The sequence below is a fragment of the Macaca fascicularis genome, chromosome 4 (genome assembly GCF_037993035.2).
Source record: "Macaca fascicularis isolate 582-1 chromosome 4, T2T-MFA8v1.1".
NCBI classification, from domain to species: domain Eukaryota; kingdom Metazoa; phylum Chordata; class Mammalia; order Primates; family Cercopithecidae; genus Macaca; species Macaca fascicularis.
This window is the reverse complement of record NC_088378.1, coordinates 38443106-38462412: the sequence shown is the minus strand read 5'-3', so window position 1 is coordinate 38462412 and position 19307 is coordinate 38443106.

Below are 19307 nucleotides of genomic sequence, written 5' to 3'. Positions count from 1 at the left end.
TCACAGGGGCCACTTAGCATCAAGTCATTTAAAAATAATAATTTCATGTTATTTTTGGTAGACTTTTCTCCCCTTAAACTTGTTTGTGGACATAGCTACAGTTTGAAGAAGAGAATGCTTCCTCAGAAATGTGCTACATTGATAAGTTATGCCATAAAGAGGCAGAATCTATTTTTGACTTTTGAATTTGACTATTGTAACTGATATTTCTCACTTTCCGTGTGCGTCATCATAGTTTTTTTCCCCGTAGGTTTTTTAATCCTTTCCGGTTTTTCCTTGTTTTTTTTTCATGTTTGACCCCCTAATTCCTGAATCACCAACTTCACCACTTGTGATTGTTTTCAAACTAATGTATTTCACACATACGTTTCGGGGATACATCCATCAGGAGAAACATGAAATGCCAGTACAAAGTCATCTTTCTAATTTGTTAATGCATGTCTGAAAAATACAGAGTGTGAGATGAGTATAAAAATAACTTGAAACAGAAGGCTGAGAAGCCAGAGGGAGAGAAAATACACATAATAAGTAGTTTGTTGATTCTTTTCCCTATAAACTAACCCACATGTCACTGCCTGCTATGGGGTTTGTCTAGTGCCTGCACTTTCACGTTTCCACCCGTGGAGTTCCAGGCCACTGATTCTCAGGATTCATGCTTGTCAGTATTCATGCTTGTCATGCATGCAGCATGTTCATTTCCTGGCAACCCTTCTAAGAGATGGAATATTGTAGCCTCATTCTAATCACAAGTTTCCTCGGGAAAATTCCTTGGATGCTGTGCAAACCACTCAAATTCAATCCTTCAACAGAGACCACTGAAATGTATGACATCTGCAATTATGATTTGTATTTGTGGTCCTTGTGATTTGTATGAATATCAAGCATCCAACATGTCAGAAAGAGTTTGCTGTGTAAACAATGGCACAAATGAGATGTAGGCTTGGGCTGTGTACAGAGCTGTACAGAGCTTTGCACATGTCACTCTGCGTAGCAGAGAAGAATAGGGTGACACAGTCTGTATTTTTCTCAGTTCAACTAAGCAGACATTACTAGGCACAGTGTGCTCAAGATATGGAGGGATTATAAGAATAACTTGTTTCTGAGGAGCACAGGAGATAAACTAAAAAAGAAAGGTCTATTATAATAGAGCAGTAGATACATAAATAGCTGCTGTGATGGTATAACCTGTGCATATACATTATTAGAAAATGAGGAATTTATTATGTGGAAATAATCTGAGAAGATTTCATTACAGGGTTAATTGCTAAACAGACTACTGTAGGAACTATGCAATTTTGTTTGTTGAAGTAAAGAGAGAATGTCTTTTGAACTGTGGATGAAGAGTAAAAGCAGAAGGGTAGAAAGTAGCCAGGCATGGTGGCTTGCACCTGCAGTCCCAGCTACTTGGGAACGAAGACGGATCTTGAGCCCAGGAGTTTGATGCTGCAGTGAGTTATGATTGCACCTGTGCACCCCAGCCTGGAGACAGAGTCTCCAGTGCAGTCCAGTGCAGTGGTGTGCTCTCGGCTCACTGTAACCTCTGCCTCCCGGGTTCAAGTGATTGTCGTGTGTCAGGCTCCTGAGTAGCTGGGACTACAGGTGCACACCACCATGCCTGGCTAATTTTTGTATTTTTAGTAGAGACGGGGTTTCACCACGTTGGTCAGGCTGGTCTGGAACTCCTGACCTCAGGTGATCTGCCTCCCAAAGTGCTGCGATTACAGGCATGAGCCACTGTGCCTGGCTGAGATCCTGTCACTTAGAGAGAGAGAGAAAAAAAAGAAGAATGGAAAGTAGAAAGCCCTGGCAATGTAGTTTGAAATTTAAAACTCATCTATTCTACAAGTCTCCTCTAGTTAAAGGAGGTCATGTGACTTAATTCTGGCCAAAAAGTTAGCAGAATCCTGCTAGGTGTCAGAGTGAGACAACTTTGCTATCCCCATGTAGAGCAGGTGTGGCTGGCCGTGACCTTCTTCGGCTTATTCCTGCCTCAAAGGGCATGGCGATGGGGTCTGAAGCTGCAGCGGCTCTTCAACGTGAGGGGAAGGCCAGAGAATCCTCCAATGCTGCTCCCAACATCTGGGTCCTCTTTTTGAATATGAGAAAAAGAACCCTTCTTACTTATAAGTCAGTTTTTTTTTTTTTAATTTTTGGAAGCCAAGAAAATTCCTAAATGATATCCTTAGGTGAGTTTTTGGCCAGGAATAAGCTGCTTATATTACAGCTGTATTTGGTAAAAACAAATTTTAAAATAAAAAGTGCCCGTGATCATAGAATTACTTCATGAGAAAGCCATGCTTTATATCTCTCAAGTGTATTCCCTTGAAGAATCACAATAAAATAATTATATATCTCCATTTCATAATTTGTGGCTAAAAGTAGATTTCCTGATCTTTCAGCCACATTTTGTCCATTAAGCTTCGCTATCTCGGACAAGCACATCTAAAACCCTCTGCATGGCTATGAATTTAATGTCAGCTAGGATTTCAAGAGACAGGTACATTTACAGCGTCATTTATGTTCCTTTAGTTTCTCTTCCAACCCCGTGAAGTAACCTGTTTCTGCTGGCTTTTTTTTTTTTTTTTCATATTTAGAAGATTATTTTATCCACTCCAAAATCTAAACTTTTTGCAGTGTCTTCTCAAATTTTATTAAATAAAGGTGGTTTACAAATTCATACTCCCTAAGCCCTTCAAGAATTGCTTTCCACCAATTCCAGTAACTATCAGCACTGGGTAGGGAGAAGGAGAGCATATCTTGAAGGCTGGCAACTTTTGTCAGAGCATACATAGACTATGAAAACCACAAGGAGGCCAGGTGCTCACGCCTGTAATCCCAGCACTTTGGGAGGCCAAGGCAGGCAGATCACTTGAGGTCAGGACTTCGAGACCAGCCTGGCCAACATTGTGAAACCCTGTATTTTTAGTCTCTATAAAAATACAAAAATTAGCCGGGCATGGTGGCAGGTGCCTGTAATTCCAGCTACTTGGGACACTGAGGTGGGAGGATTGCTTGAGCCCAGGAGGTGGAGGTTGCAGTGAGCTGAGATCAAGTCACTGCACTCCAGCCTGGGCAACACAACGAGACTCCATCTTAAAAAAAAAAAAAAAAAAAAAAAAAAAAGGCCGGGCATGGTGGCTCACGCCTGTAATCCCTGTACTTCGGGAGGCCGAGGCAGGTGGATCATGAGGTTAGCCTTCCTGGCTGACAGGGTGAAATCCCGTCTCTAATAAAAACACAAAAAATTAGCCAGGTGTGGTCGCAGGCGCCTGTAGTCTCAGCTACTTGGGAGACTGAGGCAGGAGAATGGCATGAACCCGGGAGGTAGAGCTTGCAGTGAGCCAAGATCATGCCACTGCACTCCAGCCTGGGCTACAAAACGAGATTCTGTCCCCCCCCCCCAAAAAAAAAGAAAAAAAAGAAAAAGAAAACCACGGGGAACCATTTGGGCTAATGGATCCCATTACTTGTTGGTTTTCAAAAGCTTTGGGGGCACTTTTTATTTTATTTTTTTGTTTTTTCTTTTTATTTTTTGAGACAGAGTCTCGCTCTGTCGCCCAGGCTGGAGTGCAGTGGCCGGATCTCAGCTCACTGCAAGCTCCGCCTCCTGGATTTACGCCATTCTCCTGCCTCAGCCTCCCGAGTAGCTGGGACTACAGGCGCTCGCCATCTCGCCCGGCTAGTTTTTTTTTTTTTTGTATTTTTTAGTAGAGACGGGGTTTCACCGTGTTAGCCAGGATGGTCTCGATCTCCTGACTTCGTGATCCGCCCGTCTCGGCCTCCCAAAGTGCTGGGATTACAGGCTTGAGCCACCGCGCCCGGCCTGGGGGCACTTTTTAAAAATAAAAAGTCTGAGATTCATCTCCAGACATTCTGACCCAATGTATGAGGAGTAAAGGCCAGAAATACGTAGTTTTATTTTATTTATTCATTTATTTAAGACAGGATCTTGTTGTCACACAGTCTGGAGTGCAGTGGTGCAATCATGGTTCACTGAAGCCTCTACTTCCCAGGCTCAGGTGATCCTCCCATCTGAGCCTCCTGATTAGCCGGGACCACAGGTGCACACCACCATGCCCAGCTAACTTTTTTATTTTTTATAGAGCTGGAGTCTCACTATATTGCACAGGCTGGTCTTCAACTCCTATTCAGGATGCTGAGGCAGGAGAACTGCTTGAACCTGGGAGGTGAAGGTTGCAGTGGGCTCAAGTGTTCCTCCTGCCTCAGCCTCTCAAAGTTCTGAGATTATAAGCATGATCCACCATGCCCAGCAAAATACATATTTTTTAATCTTTCCAAATACTCATCCAGATTTGAGGACCACTTACCTAATCCAGTGCTTCCCTGAATGTGCACAGAGCACAGCTAGGGATTTTGTTAAAATGCAGATTCTGTTTCAGTAGACCTCAGGCTGGCCTAACAAGCTCTCAGGTGATGCCCATTCTGACAGTTTATGAAGCACACTTAGAACAAGGAGAATCTAAGCTGCACCCCACCTCTATACTTTTGTGCTATAGAGAAGGAAACTGAGACTGGGAGAAGTTAAATGAGTGGTCCAGATCATACAGGCATGCAGTGGCAGCATGAGGATCAGAAACCAGGTCTTTTAATTCCCAGTCCAGACTCCTCTGCACTATTACACTGACTCCAGCAAAGAGGAGCCTGTGAGACCTGTTGGTGTTGATGAGGACTGAAGAACATGAAGCTGCTTTGGTTCACTCTTTTGTTTTATTATGGGCCCTTTGAATAGCTCATGATGTCATTTTCCACCCCTCTTCAACTTCTCTCTCCACCTCATACCTAACCAGTGGTGTGCTGGTAAATGCTTAACTACTGACTTTCTGGAGGAAAAAGAAAAAAGATCTGATTTGTAACGTTTGCTGACCTCCACGGTATAAATACTCCTACTATGGTTAACATGAAGCTGGAAAAAGATGCACACAAACAGCTCTCATGAAGTAGTGGAGGCCAGCTCCTGCACACCATTGCATCGACGTGTGCATTGCATTGCACACATTGCATCCTCTGACCCAGAGCTGAAGCCACAGGTCAGGACAATAGCTGAGTCCCAGCCTGACTGCAACGAGTTGGTACTTGGCTAGAAGAAATAACACTATTGCTTTTTAACCAAGCCAACCTCTAGTGTAACTGGTAAGATATATTGATTGTCTGTGTCTTAGGAATGCTAATACAAAGAAGAGAGGAAAGATAATGGAAAAAGCATCTGCTCATAAAGTAACTGAAACCTTTAGAGGCCAAAAACAAGCAAACAAAAATCAACAGATAAATCCCAAAGTGGACAAGTGTATAGAGAGATGCTTTTACTTAGTCAAAATACAATCAAAGAACACTGGATCAATTTGGAATTCAAGTTGACAGTATTGGCTGGTTGCTTCCTGTGTTCAGAACATTTAGCGAGGTTCTTGCACCACAGGTTTTCTTTCCATGGGGTCTTATTGCAATTTTCTTTTTCTTTTCCTAGGAGGAACTACTTCTGCCAGGAGATTCACTGGGGAAGATAAGACAAACAGTCGCCTATGCCAGTGCAGAAGTGACTGCATTCCATTTGCCACTGTCCCCCAGGTATTAGGTTGGTGCAAAAGCGACTGTGGTTAATGGGGAAAATTGCAATTACTTTTACACCAACCTAATAATTTATATTTTTTAAAGTAAAGTTTCGCTATCAAAAGAGATTCATTGTAGTAAGCAAATTATACACTTCTAGAGAGAGACTACACAGTCATTCACAGCAGATGACATCGTACTGAACAATAACTAAAGTCTATATAACAGAAAGTTTACATTGTTTAGACAAGTCACACAAAGAAGTGCAAACAACACTATTGCTGTTATTTGTTAAAAATGGTTATACATTGCATAGAAGTGTTATTTCCCCCATGTAATTACTGAACAATGAAAGTAAAGTGCCAGAAAAATAAGAACAATAAATATGGACTTTCAACATGGAGGAAATTCAGATACCATAAATATTTCTATCAAAAATGGCATTGTTATACAAAAATTAGCCAAGTGTGGTGGCATACACTTGTAGTTCCAGCTACCTGGGGGACTGAAGTGGGAGGATCGCCTGAGCCTAGGAGGTCAAGGCTGCAGTGAGCCTGGGTCTGGGTTACAAACTGAGATCCTGTCTCAAAAACAAACAAACAAAAAATGGCCTTGTGTTTCCCTTCGATTTCTATTCTCACCTGGTCTCTCTCCCTAATAAAAATTCATTTTACCAATGAAAAACATTCTCCTCACCCACCACCTAAATGTTTTTACCACTCACTAACCCTCTCGGGGAAAGAGAAGTGTTGTTCTCTCCCATTATCTAATTTAGTAAATAGTGCACAGGATCAGAAACCCGGCTGCTGCAATAAGGTGGATTGTTTTTCTCTTGTTATCAATCCCTGTTTTCACTGTGACAAGCCAAAAAGGTAATGAAAATCCAAAGATAAATTTTGTTTGAACTACATTTAGCAAACCTAACAGATTTAGAAGCAGATAACCATTATGAAGTAATCTTATAAGACACATAAGCAAAACCAAATATGAGGGTCTAGGTGGTGGCTCATGCCTGTAATCCCAGCACTTTGGGAGGCCATGGCAGGCGGGTCACTTGAGGACAGGAGTTCAAAACCAGCCTGGCCAACGTGGTGAAATCCGGTCTCTACTAAAAATACAAAAGTTAGCTGGAAGTGGTGGCACACACCTGTAATCCCAGCTACTCACGAGGCTGAGGCAGGAGAATCGCTTGAACCTGGGAGGCGGAGGTTGCAGTGACCCAAAATCATGCCACTGCACTCCAGCCTGGGCAACAGAGCAAGACTCGGTCTCAAAACAAAAAAACAAAAACGAAACAAACAAACAAACAATATGAATAAGTTCAAATATCTTCATATAGGGATATCAAGATACTAAATTGAAAATTCCTTAAAGATTTGTCTTTAACTTAGCTGGTAAGTCCTAGACCAGTGGTCCCCAACCTTTTTGGCACCAGGGACCAGTTTCGTGGAAGGCAATTTTTCCAGATGGGACTGGGGGTTGGAATGTGGGGGATGATTTCAGGATAAAACTGTTCCACCTCAGATCATGAGGCATTAGTTAGATTCTTGTGAGGAATGCACAACCTAGATCCTTCATGTGCACAGTTCACAATAAGGTTTGCGCTCCTGTGAGAAGCTAATGCTGCCACTGATCTGATAGGAGGCAGAGCTCAGGCTGTAATGCTCGCCCACTGCTCACCTCCTGCTGTGTGGCTTGGTTCCTAACAGGCCACAGACTGGTACCAGTTAGCAGCCCAGGAGTTGAGGACCCCTGTCCTAGATGTTTGATATGTTACCCACAGAATGCTAGTGTAATTTGAGAGTCTATTTTAAGCAATATTTCTTGGCCATTATATGCAAAATCCTGAGCAAGGCATTACAACTACATGTAATTCAGGAAATATAAAATAACCCTTTTTTTTTTTTTGAGACAGAGTCCAACTCTGTCCCCGAGCCCAGAGTGCAGTGGCACGATCTCAGCTCACTCCAGCCTCCACCTCCCAGGTTCAAGCGATTCTCCTGCCTCAGGCTCTCAAGTAGCTGGGTTTACGTGCCTGGCTAATTTTTTGTGTTTTTAGTAGAGACGGGGTTTTGCCATGTAGGCCAGGTTGGTCTCGAACTCCTGGCCTCAAGTGAGCCACCTGTCTCAGCTTCAACCTATTCTGTTTGAACACCAGAAATATGCTAAGGATTCATTTTGTGCCATAATCTAACTCTGAATCTAAGGTAAGATGACCCAGTTGGCTTAGAATATAGCTCTAATAAAGTATTGTTCATTTATGCATCCCTGACAGTAAAAAAAGTTTGTGAATATCTTGATCACTAGAGAGAGAAATGAGAATGTGAGTGTACAAAATCCAACCTCATAATGAGAACACAGCCCTGAGCACAGGTCCTGAACAAAGGGCAGAACATCTTTTTGTCATCCTCACACTTTCTCTAAACCCCAATTTAGAATAGGTTTGTTACGAAGATCAAAATAGATGAATTGTATGGAGAATCTGTAAACCCAAAACACCATAAAGGTGTAAAGTGGTATAATTGTTATTAATGTATGTTTTTACACACCAAAAACCACAGAGTCGGCCTTTTCACAGCTCACAGCGTGAAAAGGTGTGTTTCTCCTTCCAGACCACATTAAAATTGGTCAATATATGACTTTTTAGTCTTCTTATGGTTAATCCAAGTGAATTTTAATTTTCCTCCATGGTTAGGGTTATATTTTCCCCTTTATTTCTAGAATCTTTTTGCCTTTCCTTTCTTCTTTTTCTCTGCCTCTGTATATGTCTGTCTTTTCGTTTTTTAAACAAACACCCTCCTTTCCACAGAAAGCCTAAGGGCCATTATTATTGTTGTTCAAGGGGAAAAGTGGCTCCCAAATGCCAGGCTCAATTCTCTGGCTTTCTTCCTCTTCCAATCTTTGTCCCGAGATGCCTCACTGCATTGTTACTCTTCCAAAGTAAAATCAATCAGTTCTTTAAAAATCTTCTGAATGCCCATAATTTGATGTACTTAGTTTACTATCAGTCACTACGTGATACACTTTTAATTTGGCAAATTTAATGTGACAAATTAATTTCACAAATTTAATGTGATGTTCAAAGCACCTTGAGCTATGCAATTCAAAATAATAATTTGGACAGGCCTTAGTTTACTTTTCCCCATTTTTCTCTAATAGTGTTCAACAATTTCATATCTGCCAAATCTGAGAAAATTCTTCATAAAATTTCAGAGCTTTTGAGCCTCTTTGAAGTGGCAATATCCACAGGAGACCTGCTGTGCTCAGTTAACTTGCTAACTTGACCCTATATCCCTGCGTATCCAAACCTCTCTATCCTTTTCTCCCGGGCAAATCCCACCTCAGCCCCCAATGCTGAGTAGCTCCGACTACAAGCACAAGCCACCATGCCCAACTGATTTTTGTTTTTTTGCAGAGACTGAGTTTTGCCATGTTGCCCAAGCTGGTCTCAAAATCCTGGTCTCAAGTGATCCAGCCTCAGCCTCCCAAAGTGCCGAGATTAGAACTATCAGCCATTGCACTTGACCTGTTGGCCAACTCTTAATAGCAATTCTTCTATGCTATGGTGAAATAATTAGAAAAGACTACATCCCTAAATATTTTGGGATGCATTAATCACTGTCTTTAACTAATTAATTAATTGAATGCAAAGAGTCCATTCTAAAATATACGGGAATTTTATCCTTCAACACAGACTTTCTACAGTAGGATTCAAAGACATTTTTGAAATCTTACATTACAAATTAGAAAGTAGAAACACATTTCTAATCTGATATTAAAACAATTACAGAGGAAATAATTGAAAATGTCTTACCAGACGACTGTCAGAATTGGCAGTACTAGGCAGTCCTCCTGATTTTCATTCCAGAATAAAGGTAAGAAGGTAGATATTTTTAAAAGAACTAAATAGTAAGTTAATCAGCTGTAGTATTCTCATTTTTTTCCAGAAGTTTTTTCTCATTATCTCGTTTACTTTGGGGACCAATAACTTGTCCTCTTTTTGCAAACACGAGCAGAAACAATGAGTACTTTTTCATTTTGCCTCTAATGCTAAACAGTAGCTCCTTGAGGCCAAAACTACAGATCCATTCTCTCTCTAATCCCCAGTTCCAACCACAGTGACTGGTAATAACTTTCAGTAATTACGTGCACGATGCATATTTCCTTGTTAACTAAATATTTTACTTATTTCGATTGTAACCTATAACTTTTATAGAATCCTTGCAAGGTGACCAGAAAGCTCTTTTCTGAGGAGTGTGATTCTTGTTTGTGATATTTTTTTACTCATGTCTTTTCCTAGTGATGATATTGTCTCTCCAACACTCTCTCTCCTCCCCTCAACCCCTCCTTCTCCATCCCTGTTTTTGAAATCTGTTTATCCTAATTATAAGCTACTTAATATAGAAAGAAAATAATTTTAACAAAGGGAAAAGTTTCTTAAATGCATTACAACAATGGCAGAATTCTTCGTAGAGCTAGCAAGCACCACTTACAGTTCTTAGGAAGAAAACCGAAGCCAAAGGACATCATCTAACATGGAGAAAGACCCATAGGGAAGAATACTCCCAAAATTCATATCATCAACAGCAGTACGAAATGTAAAGTGATGCTAAGAGTCTGACATATACCAGCATGTAAGGGCCAGTCACACTCGTTGGGTGTCAGAGGTTACTTCTTCATTCATAACTGAAAAGTGGAAGATGATTCATATGTCTTTGCTACTGATGTAAACAAAACACGGTGGGTGGACAGCACCCCCCGAGGGAGATGTAGATGTGGGTGATTGGGTCAATAAGGAAGTCACTCTGCCAGCCTCCTCCTTCTTCCCAAATGTGCACAAACTGCACCTTGTAAGGTGTCCAAGGACAATGACTTATTCCATAGCAGGTGCAAACACTCAAGATTTCAGTGAGTATCAACCTCAAAAAGCTTAGGTGCTGAATCTAAATTCCACAGTCTGTCGACCTGACACTGTCCTTTCTTCAGGTGTTTATATGGCCCTGGAAAAAGAACGAGTTCCATTACATAAAAGGAATTACAAAAATAATGCACCCAAACTCCAGAGAGTACTTACAGTCTGGCATCATTTTGCAATAGTTTCAGTTTCAGATCTGCATAGAATGTTGACCAGGGATAAGGATTAACAAATCTTAAATGTAAGCATTTTGGGTCTTTTATTTCCTTAATTTCATTGAATATAGCTGTGTCATTGACCCTTTTTAGGTATATCATTATATGTATGCTCAGAGTTGACTTCCAAGAGAGTAAAATATGGCAAAGGATCATTTTAATCCAGTCGTTATCTTTTATTTATACCCAAATTTTGTAGATCTTATATGACAATTGATTTCTGCTTTATCTGGTTGTATGATGAGGATGAGTTATTTTTTAAAAACACAACTGTTACTTACAACTTAAACACAATTTGGACTTCATAAGAATTGTCCTTCTTTCAGGCTCATATTTATGCTAACAATGTTCACAACTATAATAGAGGAAAAAAAGATTTTAAGGACAAGAATGTTTCTTGAGAATAAGTGAACACCGCTTGTGACCTGGTATTTTTTGGAAGAAAGGAAGGTGGTGTGAAATGCCCCTCTCATTCCGAGGTTCTCTGGAAAGGGCTGTCATTCACAGTTGCCTGGGCAAGCCTGAGCAGGACACATGTTTGGTGACTCAAAACATGCAGGTAAGAGTAACTAGGGTGGAACGATGCATGGCCACCATTTCAATTATGTTGGGCTATCAAAACTTTCTTAGGCAAAAGATTAAACATGTTTTTCACCAATTGTAATGGTGCTTATTTTGTTTTTTTAAAATGAGCTATTGTTGGTGTCTGTTTCTCAGAAACATAACTTACTGTAAGAATCCACACACAGGCTTAGTCACACAGCCCACCCTCCTTTGTGCATTTCAGATGAACAAGAGGCCTGTCTACAGAGCATTTGCCACTGAGTCATTGCACTCCGCACACAGTGAGCAATGAGCAGTAAGTGACCAGGAAGATGACAGAATCCCATCATTGTTTTGGTATTTAGAAACTAGTAAACAGTGAAATCTTGTTTTAGTTACAAATAAAAACAAAATATTCCATTCCTTTCTCTTCTTGAGGGTGTGCACAGGTGGAAGTGAATGTACTCTTGTATAAGGACACATATCCCTCGTTATTCAAATAGGTATGAGGAGACTCCAGAGGGCTGTGTTCTTAAGATCTATATAGGAATAAGTAGTAGTTGCCAGACAGGGTTATTACCAAGGAAACCGAAGGCTGAAGTGCATACAAATCTGCACACTGATGACTTTGTTTGACTTTTGGTTTTCTCATTTTAATTACAGGATGCTCTGTAGCCTTACTATCCCTTAGCCTTTCCTCTACAAATATAATACTCATAGTAATTCATTAGTTTTCTATGACATTGAAATGAAAATTATAGGCATAAAAATTAGGTTCACAAAAATCTTCTGGAATTCTTCTGCTGAGGATTTGTCTACTCTCTCCCATTTGTTCAGTTATTTAATCATTTATTTTCATCAGCATGGGCGTGTGGATATTTATCTTAGACTTTGAGTTATGATCCAACAGCACACTATTGATTGATTGATTAATTGATTTGCTTAAATTGCTTCAGTTTTGGCCATTGGGAACTTTTTCAGTCATGTGTCTTTTTGACATATTCCTATCACCATGGGGTTTTTTAAAAAATTTTTTTATTTTCTGCTATCATTTGAGTGCCTCCTTGCCTTCTGGAACTATAAGATGCTGCAGTCTCATCTCAGGTATTGCCTTCTCAGTCCTAAAATCAGCCATGTCTCTAAGTAACCATTGGAGAATGGTATTAGAAATCAAGATCGGGGCTGGGAGTAGTGGCTCATGCCTGTAATCCCAACACTTTGGGAGGCCGAGGCAGGTGGATCACCTGAGGTCAGGAGTTCGAGACCAGCCTGGCCAACATGGTGGAACTCTGTCTCTAAAGAAATATAAAAAATTAGCCGGGCTTGGTGGTGGGCACCTGTAATCCCAGTTACTTGGGAGACTGAGGCAGCGAATCACTTGAACGCAGGAGGCGGAGGTTGCAGTGAGCTAAGATGGCACCCTTGCACTCCAACCTGGGCGACAGAGTGAAACTCCATTTCAAAAAAAAAAAGAAAGAAATCAAAATCTTCTTGCTACTGGAATGTTGACAGAACAGGGAAATATATATGTGTGTTCTAATAAGTATATGTACACATATCTATAAGTATTTATATATGTAGTTATTCGTATCTATATTAAGCTAAACGTGAGTGCATACAGATGTCTCAACTCTAATCCTATACCACATGGATCTTTCTAGCCTCTTTCCTGTCTTTGTATATCAGCTTCCACTCCAACAGTGAGAAACCTAGCTCGCACCATTCACCATCCATTCATTTATTTGCTCAATACCAGTACACATGAATAATGTCCTCAAAATCAAACTGTACTCCTGAGATGCAACTTTATTGATGAGACTACAGTGCTTACATACAGTTCATTTTGCCTTTAGTCTTGTAGTCCCCATTCATTTCAAAAGTTGTTTAGGTAAGCAACTTTCCTCCCACCGCCTTCAGGGAAATTATTTTATACATCTGTAATATACATAGATTATTTCGTCATAGCCTGCATTCCATTGTGGGATCCCGTAATATCCTAAGTGATTTTTTTCTTTAATTTGTATATGTTAAGGTTCACGAAAAGCAGTTTTTTGTGCTGTAAGGTTCTACTCTCCGCTCAAGGACTCTGGTGTAACTCCCCACCCTGTTAAGTATGGACTCCATATAGTGACTTCCTTTCCAAATAATACAGTATGAAAAGAGTGGGGCAGAGGGTAACTTTACAACGGAGAAAGCTGACAGACATTACCTCAGCCAGGTGATCAAGGTTAACGTCACCAGTGATGTTGCATTGATAGCAAGTACCTTTGACGTGATGTGGTGAGGATGACACTTTACCTTTGTGATCTCCTCCAAACCCATAACCCCAGTCTAATCATAAGGAAAACACTCTAGAAACCCCAATTGAGAGATATTTTACAAAATACCTGACCAAACTTGCTCAGAACTGTCACCGTCATCAAAAATAAGGAAAGTCTGAGAAATTGCCACAATCTAGACAAACTTAAGGAGAGAAGATAACTCTATTTATTTATTTGTCTATGTATGTATGTATGTATGTATGTATGTATGTATTTTGAGACAGAACCTCAATTTATCACCCCGGCTGGAGTGCAGTGGCACAATCTCTGCTCACTGCAACCTCCACCTCCCCAGTTCCGACGATTCTCCCACCTCAGCCTCCTGTGAGTAGCTGGGATTACAGGCGCGCACCACAATGCTCACTAATTTTTGTATTTTTAGTATAGAATGGGTTTCGCTATGTTGACCAGGCTGGTCTCAAGCTCCTGACCTCAGATGATCGGGCTGCCTCAGCCTCCCAAAGTGCTGGGATTACAGGCATGAGCCATCACGCCCGGCCAGATAACTCAATTTAATGTGATATTCTGGACAGGTTCCTGGAACAGAAAAGGGACATGAGGTAAAAACTATGGTTATCTGGCCAGGCGAGGTGGCTCACACCTGTAATCCCAGCACTTTGGGAGGCTGAGGCAGGTGGATCACCTGAGGTCAGGAGTTTGAGACCAGCCTGGCCAACATGATGAAACCCCATTTCTACTAAAAATACGAAAATTAGCCCAGCATGGTGGTGGGCACCTATAATTCAGCTATTTGGGAGGCTGAGGCAGGAGAATTGCTTGAACCCGGGAGATAGAGGTTGCAATAAGCTGAGACTGTACCATTGCACTCCAGCCTGGGTGACAGAGTGAGACTCCATCTCAAAAACAAAACAAAACAAAAACAAAAAACTATGGGTATCTGAATACAGTATGGACTTTGGTTATTAATGTATCAATATTGGCTCATTGGTTTTGACAAATGTACCATACTAATGTTAACAATAGGAGAAATTGGGTGAGGGGTGCATGATACTTATCTTACTTTTCTGTAAAGTTAAAAGTTTATTTTAAAAAATAAAGCAGAAAAAAATAGAGCTGATGCCTTAAGGAGAATGGCATTTGCAAATCTGAGGAAAAAAGGAGACTTAGGGATTTTGCTTCATTTGAGTTATAAAACGTATTTTTCCTACTAAGAAATCTTCTAGGGTGTTTGATTTTTTTTTTTAATTTAAAACTGGGGCACTGCCTATGAATCTAGCAAGTAGAAATGACCCAGAGGAGCTCATCTCTAAAGATGCATTTAGATTTTTCTTGCATTAAGAATGAGCTGATGACCCAAAAACCTTATTTTAAATGTTAATGAGCATCTATTTAACTGAAAATTGCTATATTCTGAAATCCTGTCTGGGTCTCATACTGAGTAATTGGGATATAAGCTCATCTATTTTTCTTTTGAATTATTCCTTTAAAACATATCAGACTATGTCATTGGAAGAGAAAAAGTGTGGATAACTCAACCCAATTGTCTGCTCAAAACCTACACAGAAGGGTTTTTTTTTTAATTGTGCTAAAGTATGTATAACATAAAATTTGCTATTTTAACCATTTTCAAGTGCACAATTCAGTGGCATTAAGTACATTCACAATGTTGTACAACCATCATAACTATTTTCAAAACTTTTCTATCAGAACAGAAACTCTATCCAGGATATTCACATTTTGTATAGCCAGTGGTGGACACTGAAGCTGTTTCCACCTTTTGAATATCCTATACAGTAGGTTTTCTAAGTGCGTTTTCTTAAAAAGAAAAAAAAAAAAAAAGAAAGGCTGAAAGCAGTGCCTCATGCCTATGATCCCTGCACTTTGGGAGGCTGAGGCAGGCAGATCACTTGAGCCCACTAGTTTCAGACCAGCCTGGGCAATATAGTGAGACTCTTGTCTCTACAAAACAAACAAACAAACAAAAAAACAAAAAAAAAAAGTTCATTAACCCAGCATGGTGGTACGTGCCTATGGTTCCAGCTACTCAGGAAGCTGAGGTGGGAAGATCACTTGAGCCCAGGAGGCAGAGGTTGCAGGGAACCAAAATCACGCCACTGTACTCCAGCCTGGGCAATAGAGTGAAAATGTTGAACTTCCCTGGAACGCAAAACTTGGCTTAATTGTTGTTAGCATCAGTGCCTACTATTTGGTGTCAAATGGTAAGTAAATACGCTGGAAATGAATCCATAAATTTTGTGGTTCTAGAGGCCTTGGACCAAAGTCATAGCTGAACAGGTAACAAATCTTTCAGAATCTTGCTTCTATTGTTTGCTCATTTATGCTTATTTTTGTTTTCGCACAACACTTTTGTGTTTTTGTTATGCCTTCATGTTCCCTTTTCTTTACCCCTGTTGCAGTGACTCTACTATTGTTGACTATTAACTAGTATACCAACTATCATGGTTTATAAAAATCAAGTTCTGCTACTGGCACAATTAACCAGGCTCTATATATGATAGGAACACGAGCTTGAGGAGTTGCAATTGGTGGAATTTGCTTGGGGAATTTGCCTGCCCCAAATGAAGCTCCTGTTTTCCCTTAACCTAGCTTCTCAAGATTCTCTCCCTTAGTTGAGATATTACCAGTTACCTAATCATCCAAGAAAGACCTCAAAGAATTACTCTTGACTCCTTCCTCCTTCTTATTCCCTATTATAAATCCCACATAGTTTGCCTTGTGTAAATATTTTTCAAATTACCCACCCCCCATTCCCTTTCCTGCCTCCACAGCTGTGATGGGATCCCTCAACATTCTTTGCAATACTTCCTGTAGATTTAGACAAGAAGGACCCTGCCCCTGGGTGCGGGGCTATAGAGGGAACGGCATTTCATAAAACACTTGCACACACACAAAAAATAGTTGAAGAACACATGGTTCCTCTGTCATTCAGGACCTGATGCTCAGCATTGGAAGAGTCAACTCATCCCAAACATCCACTCTCATGACCAACAGTATTCAAGCCCCAGGGAAACACATCTCCATTTCTGTTCTCCACATCTCTTCCCTTAACGATTCTCTATACAGGCCAGGTGCAGTGGCTCACACCTGTGATCCCAGCACTTTGGGAGGCCAAGGCGGGCAGATCACGAGGTCAAGAGATGGAGACCATCCTGGCCAACATGGTGAAACCTCATCTCCACTAAAAATACAAAAATTAGCTGGGCGTAGTGGCACGTGCTTGTAGTCCCAGCTACTCAGGAGGCTGAGGCAGGAGAATCGCTTGAACTGGGGAGGTGGAGGTTGCAGTGAGCCGAGATCACGCCACTGCACTTCAGCCTGGCAACAGAGCGAGACTCCATTTCAAAAAAATAAAAAATAGAAAAGGCAAGAAAAGAAAAGAAAAGCATTCTCCAAACAAAAGGCAACTATCTGAAAGCTATTAAAGTTGTAGGTTGTTACATAAGAGAAAAACACTGCTTCCTTCACATTGCAGAGGAATTTCAGCAGGCAGGTGTTTCAGGAACTGGAAAGACAAATTAATGAGCTGGCTGTTATAGATTAAATGATGTTCTCCCCAAATGTTTATGTCAAAGCCCTAACCCTCAGTATCTCAGCGTGTGACCTTATTTGGAGAAAGAGTCTTTAAAGATTTAATGAAGTCAACTGGCCAGGCGTGGTGGCTCATGCCTGTAATCCCAGCACTTTGGGAGGCCAAGGCGGGCGGATCACGAAGTCAGGAGATCAAGACCATCCTAACAAGGTGAAACCCCATCTCTACTAAAAATACAAAAAATTAGCCGGGCATGGTGGCGGGCGCCTGTAGTCCCAGCTACTCGGGAGACTGAGGCAGTAGAATGGCATGAACCCAGGAGGCAGAGCTTGCAGTGAGCTGAGATCACGCCACTGTACTCCAGCCTGGGCAACAGAGCAAGACTCCATCTCAAAATATATATATAATTAAGTTAAAATGAGATCACTCAGGTGGGCCCTAGTCTAATAAGACTGACTTTTTATAAGATGTTGGGACACAGACACACACAGAGGGAAGACCATATGAAGACACAAGGAGAAGACAGACACCTCACAGCCAAAAAGAGAGGCTTCAGAAGAAACCAACTCTGACAACACTTTGACCTTGCCACCCAGTCATTTTGTTATGGCAGGCTTAGGAAACTAATAAACTTGCCAAACTCTTCCTCTCAGAGAGCATAACAAAATATTGGTTCCCAATTGTGCCAGTCTCCTATTTCTCTTTGTATTCTAATTTATGGTTCCTAGTAGCACCTCCACATTCTGGCCCTGGTCCTGTACCTGAAAAAGCTCCACCGTGACCCTCCTCTGGCCGTGCCTTTCCTCATAGGCTTAGTAGTACAGAGGGCCAAGGTATGCCTACCTGAAGCCCATCTGTCTTCCTACTCTAGATTTCCCTGCACGAGTAGTCCTGGGCCCATTACCAGGAACTGTACGGTCCTCGTCCCTGAATCCTTTCTCCTAACAATTGATTATACCACCACACTGCACACCCCTAAGTCTGAGAGATGGCCCAGAGCAGTTGTTTGTGCGTGATATGGTCAGAGCTTGTACATGCAGACTGGGGTATCCATATGCAAGTATGTAAGATCCCACAAGACATGGGGTGGAGCTGAAGATGGCAAGAGAAGGGGGCATGAAAAGTGAGAGTGAGAGCTGGGGGCTGGAGGACAGATTTACTCACACTTTTTTACTTATTCCTTCTGATATGGTTCTCTGAGAAGACCAAGAGTTCTAAATTTGAACCCGACTTTCCAGATCAACAATGTACATTCACAAGATTAGAGAATAGAAAATGTTTGATGTTATTGTTTGTTAATATGATTAACAGCTTTTAAATATTTAGACGCATGTTGTGTGGGTCTTCACATATTGCTTCAGGCCCCACAAATATTAAGAGCAGGCTTGGTGGTTCTAGGGAAACTCTTGAATTAAAGCAGTATTTTCAACAGTTGTACATGGAGAATGGGGAACATTTTGCAGTACTAAACAATTCATATTACTCTTATATTTGTATCTATATAGGTCTAGACATAACATGTGAAACTTGATACCAATTTTAGTATCAAGTGATTATTAAAATTAAAATTGTAAATAGTTGTGTTTTATAAACATCATAAAGGCTTTTTAAAAATTCAACAAAAATTTTAGCTAGTTGAAATAATTTTGATTTAAATTCTTATTAGATATTAATTATAATTTGTATTTTACTTTTACTTTTAATTATTTTAAATATTTCAGATGAAAAATATATTTTAGAAGTGTATAAAATTTTATTTTCCTTACTGTTATTTGTATTTTTTGACAAAAATACATTACATTTTGGATGCATTGATTATAATTACACTTTCCGTTTTACTCCTATAGAAAATGAAAAAAAGGCATTATGATAGAAACAGAAAATGTAATAGTGGAGTGCAGAAAATACAAAAAAAAAAGGAAAAAATAAATAGAAAATCTTCAAAGAGGCAATCTGCTTAAATCTTCAAGAACTGGAAACAATAAAAGTGAACAGGTTTTTATTGAGCATGTCAATAAAATGTTTGAATAAGACCTTATAAGTGCTTTATTTAATGAGGTTTTTATTACTGATCAAAGCAATGAAAATGAATGGGAATGTCATTCTCATCAAATCTACAACTTGGGAGGAGGTCCGATGAAATCCCTGGAAGCTCACATTTTTTATAAATGAAGAGTTAATTACCAGTGTGAACAATGAGAACCTCTGTGGTTCTTCCTGACGCTTGGATCCTCCCA